Consider the following 10,948-nt stretch of genomic DNA (forward strand, 5'->3'; position numbering starts at 1 on the left):
GGTTGAACGCCCTCACTTAGCCATAGGAGTTTGACAATAAAACATAGGCGCAGCCCCTAGTATCCGAACCAGAGTGCTATAAGCGTATGATCGGGAAGTACTGATCCTTCGTGTAATGCGGAAGAAATCTCCAACGATTTGCATCCTCCAAACAACTGACCGGCTCTCGCCGCATCCTGACAGATAGTTTTCGGCTTTCTCTATTGAGGTGCTCCTTTGGATAAACCAAGGCACAATCGCAATAGTTCTCCCTTTACTACCTTAGCCGATATAGTGGAACATAAGGTAGCAAGCAGAGGAGTCGGGCAACCAAACTATTGAGCAAAGACATGAATCGGAGCCAATGCATATAGTGCTAAATTCGGGGTGCCGAACCATACTATAAAAAGTGTTCGGACTTTTGTTGCCGTAGTGTGGGGTGCTATGAAGCCCCTGGCAAACATCAAATGTACCAAAGTGTACGGGTGCTACCTGATGGGGTTATCCACAGGGAAGAAGAAGAGAAAAAAGAAAAAAAGAAAGAAAACAGAAAGGGTGCGAAAGGTGATAAGTTGGGGCTTTAATGCTCCAGCCGCGAACTGTTTTCATTGTAATTTGATTAATACGTCGAGGCGCATTGATACATGTAGTGCAATAAGCAACAGGCTATTTAATATAACAAAAACCAAGGGAGAGCTGAATGTGGGTCCTGAAAGACAGGTAGAGTGATTGTTAATGAAACCACCTTGAAAATCCTCCGTGCGTCTGCGTTTCTCGCCGTCTTAGTGTGGTTATCCTTCAAGAGGGCTGGTGATCAGGCCATCAGATAGGGCCTGTGGGATTGAAACCTGAAAAGGAAATGAATAAAAGTGAAAGTATGTGTGTATCCGGTGTCGGTTGAGCCGTACTGTGGATCACAAACTAGCTATGCCTCCGTCGATGCCCATGTAATTTTGAGTGCGTAGTTATGTACGCGTGGTGCGAATGCCAATACTTGACCAGGACTGAGATGGAGGCCGAATTGCTAGTCTAGCTCGGACCCTCTTGACGGTGTCTGTGGGCTCGGCAGCCGAATTAAGGTTCTGCTTGAGAAGGTCGCTATGTACTTCTGGTGCTAAGGCAGCTATGTGCTCTTCTGTACGGAGGGAGCGTTCCGTATTTCCATTGACTGTTATGACGCTATGTGGACCGGGCATCTTGAGCTTGAGATAAGCATAGTGTGGCACTACGTTGAATCGGGCGAATGCGGTCCGTCCGAGCAGTGCGTGATAGCCGCTACGAAAGGGGACTATGTCAAAGATTAACTCCTCGCTTCGGAAATTGTCTGGAGATCCGAAGACAACCTCGAGCGTGATTGAGCCTGTACAGCGGGCCTCCGCACCTGGTATGACTCCTTTGAAGGTAGTCTTTGTGGGTTTGATCCGTGATGGATGAATGCCCATTTTGCACACTGTATCTTGATAGAGCAAGTTGAGGCTACTGCCACCGTCCATTAGGACTCGTGTCAGTTGGAACCCATCAATTATTTGGTCCAGGACCAGTGCCGCTACACCGCCATGATGGATACTGGTCGGATGATCCCGGCGATCAAAAGTGATCGGGCATGATGACCATGGATTAAATTTTGGGGTGACTGGCTCTATCGCGTAGACGTCCCTGAGTGCTCGCTTGCGCTCCCTCTTGGGGATGTGGGTAGTGTATATCATGTTCACCATTTTGACCTGAGGGGGAAACTTCTTTTGTCCCTCTGTGTTTGGCGGTCGGGGCTCCTCGTCGTCGTCTTCGCTTTGCGATCCCTTATCCTTGTTTTCAGCATTTAACTTGCCGGCCTATTTAAAAACCCAAGAATCTCTGTTGGTATGATTGGGTGGTTTGTCTGGGGTGCCATGAATCTGGCACGGACGATCGAGTATGCGGTCCAGGCTAGATGGGCCCGAATTGTTCTTTTTGAACGGCTTCTTCTGCTAACTAGGCTTAGAGCCACTGAATCCGGCATTGACCGCCGTATCCTCGGTGTTGTCATTGTTGTTTTGACGTTTGTACCTATTGCATCGAGGCTTGTCGTTGCTATTTTTAGCTTTAGGGGTGCCGGCGTCGCTTGTATTGTTTTTGCTACGGGCCAGCCAACTATCCTTGCCCGCGCAAAAGCGGGTCATGACTGCCGTGAGGGCCTCCATCGACTTTGGCTTCTCTTGGCCGAGGTGGCGGGCGAGCCATTCATCACGGATGCTATGTTTAAAGGCTGCTAGGGCTTTGGCATCCAGACATTCGACTATCTGGTTCTTTTTAGTTAGGAACCTGGTCCAGAATTTCCTGGCGGAATCTCCGGGATGTTGGAATATATGGCTTAAGTCATCGGCGTCCGTAGGTCGAACGTATGTACCTTGGAAGTTATCAAGGAAGGCTTCTTCCTAGTCCTCCCAGCTGCTGATGGAGTTTTCGGGCAGGCTGTTCGACCAGTGCCGCACTGGTACTTTGAGTTTCAGGGGGGGTATTTAATGGCATGAAGGTCATCGCCGCGGGCCATATGAATGTGGAGAATGAAGTCTTCGATCCATACCGTGGGGTCTGTGGTGCCGTCATATGATTCTATATTCATGGGTTTGAACCCTTCTGGGAATTCATGTTCCATGACTTCGTCAATGAAGCTAATAGGGTGTGCGGCGCCTCTATATCGGGCTGCATCGTGACGTAGCTCCGATGGAGTCCGTCTGCGGTGTTCGTCCCGTGCATGACTAGGTTTGTCACGTCCGAACAGATGCCCGTTGTCGTGTGTCGGGGCACGTCCTCGCGATCGGTAGATCGATCTGGTATGTCCTGCTTTATTGGTCAGGTCATGTCGAAGGTCATATGTATGACTGTGAGATGATTTACCTCTGCCTTTGTGATGAGGCGGGGCGGGCTAGTGTTCGGCTTGAGTTGCCGATTTGTCCCGACCACGTGGTGGTCGGTCAGCCGCATTGCGCGATGGTGGTATGTGTTCCGGCGCCTCGTCGTCGAACTGAGGTAGTAATTTGCGCTTTGGGTAGCTTTTGGTAGGGCACTTGAAGCCGTATTCTTCGGCTACTAGGACGTCAGTCCATTTATCATTGACCGGATCTTGGTCAGCTTGAAGCTGCTGTTGTTTCTTTTTCAGGCTCCTTGCAGTGGCTATTAGCTGGTGCTTGAAGCGCTCCTGCTCAAGAGGTTCCTCAGGCACGATGAAATCCTCGGTGCCGAGGCTCGCCTCATCCTCGGAGAGCGGAAGATAATTACTGTCCTCTGAGTCCTCGTGTGTGGCATGTTTACCAGGGCTAACCTGCCCATCTTCCCGTTCATCCTGTTCGGTAGCTGCGTCAACAGGGTCTTCGTTGTCTTCGGCACCTTCCGGGGTGTTATCTTCGCCTGTGTTGGTGTTGCTATCTTTACTGCGGCATAACTAAGAGCGGCGCCGCTGATGCCAGCATTTCGACTATATCTCAGGAGGTTTATCCTCAACTGGATCTTCTTTGTCATCGCCGCTGTTCTCCTTTGGTGCATCCACCATGTGAACGGCGGGTGATGAAGCCATGTACCTAGGGTAGGGTCATGGTCCTGTCCCAACTGCCCTACCCAAGGACATCTCTAGAAGAAATCATCTTTCAATCGACTTGGAGGTGTTCCACTCGACAGACTCGAAGACACTCGACCAAGAAGCAATCACTCGACCAAGACCAAACCACTCGATGGTCAGGAGACCTAGAGGCACTCCGCATGCTAACGGTCGGTTATTAAGTAGCCTTTATGGTCATCATAGAACTTTATGAGGGGCATTACCAGTAACGCCTGACCTTAATGTATTTAAAACCCTGCATAACTGAGGGCCGGAGGGGGCCGGCGAACTCTATATAAGCCACCCCCCTCCTCAGTGAAAAGGGTTCGCACCCCTGTAATTCATACACGCATAATCCAGTCGACCGCCTCTGGGCTCCGAGACGTAGGGCTATTACTTCCTCCGAGAAGGGCCTGAACTCGTAAACCTCGCGTGCTTACAACTTCTCCATAGCTAAGATCTTGCCTCTCCATACTTACCCCCCTACATCACTGTCAGACTTAGAACCACGACAGTTGGCGCCCACCGTGGGGCCGGTGTTTTAGCGATTTGTTGGAGGAGTTGCGATCTTTTCCGATCCGAATCATCATGGTTTCTGGTGGAGTTTTGGTGGAGGGCCGCGAGATCCGTCTCAGCGCGCTCACGTTCATCGCCGACGACTCCGCTTGGCTTCAGGAGGCTCCACCCGACGTGGACACGCTCCCTGTCCGCGGGGCGACACATTTTCGCGTGTGCGTCCGCGGCATCCTTTTGCGGCAACCGTCGACCCACTATCGGTCGGCTCCTGTGCTGTCCTCCCCCCTGTTTCCCGCTAGCGCAAGCGCTCCGGTCGGTCGAGAATTCAGCGGTGGGTAAGACACGCGGTGGCACGCCAGTCGGCCACCCCTCAAGTCGCAGCAATCGAGCCCGATGAATCTCTCTACGGCCTGTTCGATCTATCGGCCGGCTCCGCAGACACCGCATCCGAGTGCGATAGCGGTGATCCAGCGGCGGAGGTTCTGATGGTCGATGGACCGCCTAGTCCTCCCGGTTTTCCCCGCACCGACGGAGGCGCGGGTGGAGGCGACCCGTCGCGTCGCCATGAGGAATATCTTCCCGAGCCTCTCACGTCGCTACAGAGAGAAGAACTTCGCCGCCGGAACATGGATGCACTGCACACTCCTATCATTGGAGAAACCCCCAAGGCACGGGCCTTGGAGGACGCGCGCCTGGCAAACTTGGCCGAGCGCACTCAACTGGAGAACCTCCAGCGAGCACTCGACGAGCGTGCGTGACAACGGGTTCTCGAATCCAGTCGACGCCAGCTCTTCCCGCCCCCGCAGGTATATCAAACCCCGATTCAGAATTTAGCAGCTGCAGCTCGTATAGCAGAGTCGATTCAGCCTTCCCAGTCGGAGGCTGGCAGAGGCTTGCTGCAGATCAGAGCGTTACTCCGGGCAGCAGGAGACCAGAATTTCACTGTTTCTCAGTCGCGGAACAGGATTCACAGCAGATCCGTTGCTGCAGACACAGTCTAGTCGGCTCATAGCCCAAGATCGCCCCTGAGGCATGAGGGACGTGGGGACCGGCATAATCAGTATGGGAACCGTGAGCAATATGATCACCGATTCGATCGTGATGATCGACATTGAGTGCCCACCCCTCCCCTGAGGAGCGGGTCGTATGCGCCTCGACAACAGGATGACAGACGCACCCGTAGTGTCGGGCAAAGGATTCCAGTCGACTCTAGGGAGCCAGGCTTTGATGCGATATCCATTCTCGTTCAAGGTTTGGTCGATAGGAACAGAGCTCACCGAGAAGGTCACGACAGAGATGCTCCTACCAGCAGCAGAGCACATGTTTCGGGGCCAGAGTGCTTTAGTAGAGCCATCAGGGCCGCTGTGATTCCTCCCAACTTCAGGTTGGCGACTGGAGTCAGCAAGTTCACTGGCGAGTCCAAGCCTGATACTTGGCTTGAAGACTACCGAGTGGCCGTCCAGATTGGCGGTGGCAATGATGAAGTGGCCATGAAGCACCTGCCTCTCATGTTGGAGGGCTCGGCCAGAGCGTGGCTGAACCAGTTAGCACCCAGCAGCATTTACACTTGGGAAGATCTCGCCCGAGTGTTTGTCACCACATTTGAAGGAACATGCAAGCGGCCGGCAGGGCTGAGGGAACTGCGGTCTTGCGTGCAGAAGCCGAATGAAACCTTGAGGGATTACATCCCGAGATGGATCACGTTGCATCACACGGTAGAGAATGTGCCTGACCACCAAGCAGTCTGTGCCTTCAAAGAAGGTGTCAAGTACAGAGACTGAATCTGAAATTCGGTCGGACCGGAGATATGTCTCTGAACCGGATGATGGAGATTGCCACCAAGTATGCTAATGGTGAAGACGAGGATTAACTCAGGAGTGGCAAGCTCAAATCAGTCGCCCAAGAAACCGGAGGAAATCCCAATCGGAAACAGAAGCGGAAAGCCGAGCCAGCTGCTCCTGGAGAAGCCTTGGCTGTAACCCAAGGAAAGTTTAAAGGGAAACCTAAAGGACCTTGGAACCCCAAGAAAGTTAAAGACCAGGACGGAAATGATGTGTTGGATTTGCCATGTCTCGTCCACACCAAGAAAGATGAAGAGGGTAATTTCATTTACCCGAAACATACCACTCGACAGTGTCGACTCTTGATCCAGCAGTTCCAGGGAAAGCAGCCCAAAGATAAGGAAAAGGAGTCGGACAAAGTTGAGGACAAGGAAGATAGTGACGACAGATACCCTCAGGTCAATTCCACTTTGATGATTTTTGCTGATGTTGAAAGCAAAAGTCGATTGAAAGTTATCAACCGAGAGGTGAATATGGTCGCTCCGGCGACACCCAGTTATCTGAAGTGGTCTCAGACTGCCATAACATTCGACCGGTCCAATCACCCAACGCACATCGCCACCCCTGGGAGGCAAGCTTTGGTGGTCGACCCAGTTGTTGAAGGCACTTGACTGACGAAAGTCTTGATGGATGGTAGCAGTGGTTTGAACATATTATATGCTGAGACGTTGAAAGGGATGGGCATTCCGATGTCCAGACTCAGTGCCAGCAACATGAGTTTCCATGGAGTCATTCCTGGGAAGAAGGCTGAATCACTCGGCCAGATTGCTCTTAATGTGGTTTTCGGTGATTCCAAGAATTACTGCAAAGAAAAGTTAACATTTGAAGTTGTAGACTTCCAGAGTGCCTACCACGCTATTTTGGGCAGGCCGGCTTATGCACGCTTCATGGCCCGACCATGTTATGTGTATCTCAAATTGAAGATGCCTGGCCCCAAAGGTGTGATCACTATTACAGGCAGTCGGAAGAAAGCGGAAGAATGTTTTCAGAAAAGGTTCGAAGATCGCTGATGCTCAGATGGCAGTGGTGGAGCTGCAGGAATACCAAAAGACTGCAGACACGAGTGATTTGTTGCGAGCCAAGAAGCCCGCTACAGAATCAGCTTTTCAGTCGACTGGCGATACGAAGACAGCTCACATCCACCCAACCGATCCCAGCGCTGCTCCAACTCATATCTCGACAACACTCGACTCCAAATAGGAAGAAGCGCTCATCCAGTTCCTCCGTGAGAACTGGGACATTTTCGCATGGAAACCTTCTGACATGTCGGGTGTTCCCAGGGAGCTGGCTGAGCACCGCCTAAGAGTCGACTCAAAAGTAAAACCTGTCAAGGAACATCTCCGACGGTCCACCGTCTAGAAGAGAAAGTCCATTGGCGAGGAGGTGGCTCGGCTCTTAGCAGCGGAGTTCATCCGAGAAATCTACCACTCCGAGTGGCTCGCCAACGTTGTCATGGTCCCCAAGAAAGACAAGTCGCTTCGCATGTGCATTGACTTTAAACATATCAATCGGGCCTGCCCGAAAGATCATTTTCCTCTCCCCCGCATCGATCAGATAGTCGACTCGACTGCGGTATGTGAGCGACTGTCTTTTTTAGACGCCTATTCCGGGTACCATCAGATCCGTCTGTATGGACCTGACGAGATCAAAACAGCCTTCATCACTCCATTCGGGTGTTTCTATTATGTTACCATGCCGTTCGGCCTCAAGAATGCCGGAGCCACATTCATGAGGATGATTCAGAAGTGTTTGCTCACTCAAATCAGTCGGAATGTGGAGGCGTACATGGATGATATTGTGGTCAAGTCACGGAAGGGTTCCGACCTGCTGACTGACCTTGCTGAAACCTTTGCCAACCTCAGGAGGTATGATATCAAGCTTAATCCATCAAAGTGCACATTCAGAGTTCCTGGCAGAAAATTACTCGGTTTTCTCGTTTCCGAACAAGGAATCGACGCCAATCCAGAAAAAGTCGGTACTATACTCCGAATGAAAAGTCCTGTGCGAGTGCACGACGTCCAGAAGCTTACTGGTTGCTTGGCCGCTTTAAGTCGATTCATATCTCGTCTCGGTGAAAAGGCATTGCCTCTTTACCGATTGATGAAGAAGTCCAACAAGTTCGAGTGGACTCCTGAAGCTGATGCAGCATTTGCAGAGCTCAAAGCTCTACTCTCCACCCAGCTGGTGCTTGCTACCCCAATCAGCAAGGAGCCTTTGCTGCTTTACATTGCAGCCACAGGACATGTCGTCAGTATGGTACTTACGGTCGAGCGGGAAGAAGAAGGAAAAACCTTCAAAGTTCAGCACCCAGTATATTATATTTCTGAAGTTTTGACCCCATCGAAGCAAATATATCCTCATTATCAGAAGCTTGTATATGGGATTTATATGACCACAAAGAAAGTTGCTCACTACTTCTCTGATCATTCCATTACAGTCGTCAGCGACGCTCCATTGTCAGAGATCCTGCATAACAGAGATGCAACTGGTCAAGTGGCAAAATGGGCGATTGAACTCCTTCCTCTAGATATCAAGTTTGAGGCAAAGAAGGCTATCAAGTCCCAGGCAATAGCAGATTTCGTTGCCGAGTGGATTGAACAACAACTGCCGACTCAGGTTCACTCGGAGCATTGGACCATCTTCTTCGACGGTTCCAAAATGCTGAATGGTTCCGGTGCCGGGGTGGTGTTGGTCTCCCCCCGAGGAGATAAGCTCAGATATGTTCTTCAAATCCACTTTGATTCCTCCAATAACGAGGCGGAATATGAAGCACTTTTATATGGGTTGCGCATGGCCATTTCACTCGGCGTCCGTCACCTCATGGTCTATGGCGACTCAGATTTGGTGGTTAATCAGGTGATGAAGGAATGGGACGTCAGAAGTCCAGCCATGACTGGTTATTGCAATGCAGTGAGAAAGCTGGAGAAGAAATTCGAGGGGTTAGAGCTTCATCACATACCTCGACTGAAAAATCAAGCAGCTGATGATCTGGCAAAAATAGGTTCCAAAAGAGAAGCCATTCCCAGCAATGTGTTTTTGGAACACATCCACACACCATCAGTTCAGGAGGACCCCTTCACTGAAGAGGCCCCACAGCCAAAAAGTGCCACGGATCCGACTGAAGTTGAAGTTCCAGCTGTGGTTGACCTGATCATGGAAGTCTTAGTCATCACTCCCGACTGGATAGTACCGTAAATCGCGTACATCTTAAGGAAAGAACTCCCAGAGGACGAAGAAGAGGCTCGACAGATCGCCCATCGATCCAAGGCCTTTACAGTCATTAAGGGACAGTTGTATAGGGAAAGCGCGACTGGAGTCAGTCAGAAGTGTATAACACCAGAAGAAGGTCAGATGATCCTTGACGATATCCAATCAGGGACCTGTGGTCATCATGCATCCTCTTGGACCATTGTTGCTAAAGCATACCGAGCAGGATTCTACTGGCCAAGGGCCAATGAAATGGCAAAAGAGATAGTCGACAAATGTGAAGGATGCCAGTATTACTCCAATATGTCACACAAGCCCGCGTCAGCTCTGAAAACCATTCCACATGTCTGGCCCTTCGCTGTTTGGGGACTGGACATGGTTGGACCACTGAAAACAGGCAGGAGCGGCTTCACTCATGTGCTAGTAGCAGTCGACAAGTTCACCAAATGGATTGAAGCTAAGCCTATCAAGAATCTTGATGCTTGCACTGCTATCAGTTTCATCAGAGAGTTGATATTCAGATATGGAGTTCCGCACAGCATCATCACTGAAAATGGGTCAAACTTCAATTCCGACAAATTCAGGGCCTTTTGTGCCACTCAGGGCACACGAGTCGACTATGCTTCGGTCGCTCACCCTCAGTCGAATGGACAAGCGGAAAGAGCAAATGGCCTGATTCTCAAAGGAGTGAAACCTTGATTGATGCGTGATCTCAAGCACGCAGCAGGTGCATGGGTCGACGAGCTTCCGTCAGTTCTTTGGGGATTGAGGACGACCCTGAACCGATCGACCAGAAGAACCCCTTTTTTCTGGTCTACGGAGCCGAAGCAGTCTTACCGAGCGACATGCTTCACAACGCCCCTCGAGTCGAGCTCTACTCTGAAGAAGAAGCAGAACAAGCCCGGCAGGACGCAGTCGACCTCCTGGAAGAAGAAAGAGAAATGGCCATGATCCAATCGACCATCTATCAGCAAGACTTGCGCCGATTCCATGCCAGAAATGTGAAGAGTCGAGCCTTCCAAGAAGGAGACCTAGTCCTCCGAGTGGATCAGCAGAAACCACACAAACTCGCTCCTACTTGGGAAGGCCCCTTCATAGTCACCAGAATCCTCCACAATTGAGCGTACCACCTCTACAATGTCGATCGCCAGATTGATGAGCCACGAGCCTGGAATGCGGAGCTACTCCGCCCCTTTTATACTTGAATTCTCACTCGGATGAGATGTAATAAGAAAAAACTCCTGTAGTTTATTTATCAAAGACAAGAGCGTTATAATTTTCCCAGTGATTGTTATTGTTTTTTGTTTGCGAAAGAAATCCCCCAGTGGGTGGCTTAGCTACGAACCCGTTTCGCCTAAGTTTGAAAAAATCCTACCGAGTGGTGAGCCAACCTCCCACTCGGCGGCTTAGCTGCGAACCCGTTTCGCCTAAGTTTGAAAAAATCCTACCGAGTGGAGAGCAGTCCTCCCACTCGGGGGCTTAGCTGCAGTCCAGTACTCGCCTAAATTCTCTCACTTCAGGACTTAGCTGCAGTCAGGCACTCGCCTAAGTTTGAAAAAATCCTACCGAGTGGGGAGCAGCCCTCCCACTCGGGGGCTTAGCTGCAGTCCAGCACTCGCCTAAGTTTTCCCACTCGAAGACTTAGCTGTAGTCCGGCACTCGCCTAAGTTTGAAAAAATCCTATCGAGTGGGGAGCAGTCCTCCCACTCGAGGGCTTAGCTGCAGTCCAGTACTCGCCTAAGTTTTCTTACTCGGAGACTTAGCTGTAGTCAGGTACTCGCCTAAGTTTGAAAAAATCCTACCGAGTGGAGAGCAGTCCTCCCACTCGAGGGCT

This window comes from Triticum dicoccoides, chromosome 3A (assembly GCF_002162155.2).
Source record: "Triticum dicoccoides isolate Atlit2015 ecotype Zavitan chromosome 3A, WEW_v2.0, whole genome shotgun sequence".
In the NCBI taxonomy this organism is placed as follows: domain Eukaryota; kingdom Viridiplantae; phylum Streptophyta; class Magnoliopsida; order Poales; family Poaceae; genus Triticum; species Triticum dicoccoides.